We start from the raw sequence: 3,252 nt of genomic DNA, 5'->3' as shown, positions 1-3,252 counted from the left end.
GATTTTTAAGAGTTTTTGTCAAATACTTTATAATATAATATAAATAATATAAGTTCTATTTTGCTTAATTTTGAGGTTATGATGATAACGATAAATATTTGAAGTTGTGGAATATATAGGTGACAAAAAAACAATGCAATTGGTCCTTTGAAACCATGGATGAATATTTACCAATTTCCAAAGCACATGATTAATAAATAATATATTTTATATGGATCTTAAATCTTGAATCATTTAATAAAATCAATAAAATCTTAATTATACGTTTAAGACGTATGTATAAATATGATTTATAGCTTGTACTCTTAGTTATTATAGCTAAAGATTGATACAAATAACCACAAGGGTGATGCCTGATTGGTTTGAGCTTGACTCCAAATGTCAAAAGTACAAGGAGGTCCCAAGTACAAATCCAAAGAAGAATAAAAATCTTCTTGTGGTCACGAATGTTCAAATGCGGTGACTCCGAGCTATCTACAAAGTAGGTGGTCGTCCTGGGAGGGATATCGAGGTTAATAAAAAAATAGATTGATACATATAAAACCATGACCCCCATTTTTTTCGTTTATTATAAATTTTTTTGATGTACGAATGTTCGCTTAATATACATGTAAGTAATTCTATTGTGTTGTTTGATTGGTTGTTAGGCCTTATGTTTCTGGATCTTATGAATATATAATATTTCATTTCTTTATGCTTTTTAATCGACTTAAATTAAATAACCGTAAGATCGATTTTATGCACCAAAATATGTATAAAAGATCCATTTTCTTGGTACGATTTGCATAATATTTAACAACGATTTTTTCGATTGTTCCAACATTTTTGAGTTATAGCTAGCAACTTTCTTAAAGTTATGTTAATGCTATTGTATTGTTTTTTTTATTAACATGTATATCTAACCCGTTATATGAGACGATTAGTTCCAGAACGACCACCTGTTTTGCAGATAATCCGAAGTCACTACATTTAAACCTCCGTGGCCACAAAGGAATTTTTATTTATTGATTACTTTCTAAGGTTTTGTGTATAGAAAGTTGGCATTTTTGCATGATATTCCATTTCTTTGGGCTTTTTAGCTAGTTGAGCAGCTTACATAACTTTGGGCTAATACCCATTTCATGCACCCAATTATAGGGTATGTTTGATACATTAAACATCGTAACGGAATAAAATGAAGATCATAGTTCTATATTTAGTAGGACTTTTATGAACAAAGAGGAATAAACGTGTTTTACCCCTACTCCACGGAACCAAGCTGGAAAAAGATAGAACAAACTTATGTTTTACCAATATAACCTCAAAATAAAAAATTAGTTTTTTTCTAAAATATCAAATACGTTTTCATCCTTAATTTTTTTAAATTCTATTTATTTGTAATTTATTCTCTTTAAACGTACACTTATTTTCCTTAAAATACTAGTTGTGTACCCATGCAATGCGGCGGGAACCACGAATTTTAACGATTTTGAAGTTCCACTGGTTTTATAAGATAAGATTTAACAATGATATATGTTACACTTGGTCTTTGAATATTAATACAATTTGAATAAATAAGAGTTATGGTTCCAATTACAGACTATMGATGAAAAAAATTGTATAACAGTTTAAAATCCAATATATTTAAAATCCAACATATTTAAAACGACTCCACAAATGTATTCGATTTACACCAAGAGCAAAGAACCAAGAAACTTGAGTTTTAAGGTAAACACTCAAAACCAATAAAAAAACCCTACAAATTTGACAGATCATAAGCCATGAAAAGACAAAAAAAGATGGGTTTTAGAATGAAATTTCAACTGTTTACCCTCTTTCTTGTCCAAAAACTCAGATTAAGGTTGAATTAATACATGTATATATATATATATTTCAAAAAAACTCAAGAACATATTAATTCAAAACATATTATACAGTGCAATTTGGACAGCCTAACCYCAAAATATATAGTATATATATAAATAAATAACCATAAAAGTATAAATCGTAAATATTAAAAATATTTTTTCACAGTATATATAATATATAATAATATAATTAAGTCAAAAACTATTCAATATTGAACTCATTTCGAAGGTATTAAAGAGATGATTATAATGGTGTAACTTGTTAAATAAAAATGTATTTTTTAAACATGTTTTAATTGATATACGATTATGTATGTTAATTTAATAAATGTTTAAAATGAAATATTTAAAAGTAAAGGACGTAAAGTAAATTATTTAATTAATTATAGGGGTATAAAGTATAAATTTAAAATTATAATTTAAAAAAAATCAGGGTGAGTGTATGTGAGGAGAGAAGGGGGTGAAAAAGTGAGTATAAAGGGTATTTTGGACATTTAGTATTTTTAATATTTTAAAACTTTTGCTAAATTTGCTTAATAAGATAGTATTAGATTATTTTTATATAGTTTTTTGTTGATTAATTTATGTATTTTGTTAAATATTAATAATAATAATAATAATAAAAATATAGAAAACATAAAAAATAAAAATTGGGAACTACGTAAATCTTCTATTTTGTTGTCATTTTAATTGTCTTAAAGAAAATTTTCTAATGACATATTTTGTTATATAAAATATTTATTTTATTACAATTTAATAAGTTACATAACCAATCAAAATATATAAACAACTCATTAGCAGTAAATTGGTAATTTTATCTGTTTTGTCATATCCAGTTCTATCATACCAAACACTAAACAATTGTCCTATTCTATCATGTTTTGGTTTGTTCTATTCTGTTCAATCTTGTCTATTGTTTGGTATCTAGACGATATTAGGAGTGTGTTTGGTATCTAGACGATTAACTCCTTGAACATTTTTTTAATAAATAAATCCTTGAACTTTTACAATTGGTTACTTGTATCGTTTCAACCCAAAAAACTACTTGTAACCAACTAAGAATGTTTTAAAGTAAAAATAAGCCCTAAATTAGTTTTATCGTTTCCAAATCCCTCGCACCCAATGTCATGGTTCTCCCTTGTCGCCCCATGATCGTCCCCTCTCTATCACACCGCCCCTGCCATCGATTTCCTCATTTTTATATTTTTATTCTCCTTTTTTTATATGTTTTTTTTCTTCGACTTTTCTTTTTTTATAACAATTTAATAAAGTATGTATAGACAGACAAAAAAATGGAGGTCATCAATCTTGGCATTAGGGATGGCAACGGGGCGGGGATGGGGCGGGGTTTGCAATCCCCGGCCCCGGCCCCGGTTTATATAAATAGTCCCCGGCCCCGGCCCCG

The sequence above is a fragment of the Cynara cardunculus genome (assembly GCF_001531365.2).
Source record: "Cynara cardunculus var. scolymus isolate 2C chromosome LG 8, CcrdV1, whole genome shotgun sequence".
Classification (NCBI taxonomy): Eukaryota; Viridiplantae; Streptophyta; class Magnoliopsida; order Asterales; family Asteraceae; genus Cynara; species Cynara cardunculus.
This window is presented reverse-complemented; position numbering follows the sequence as displayed.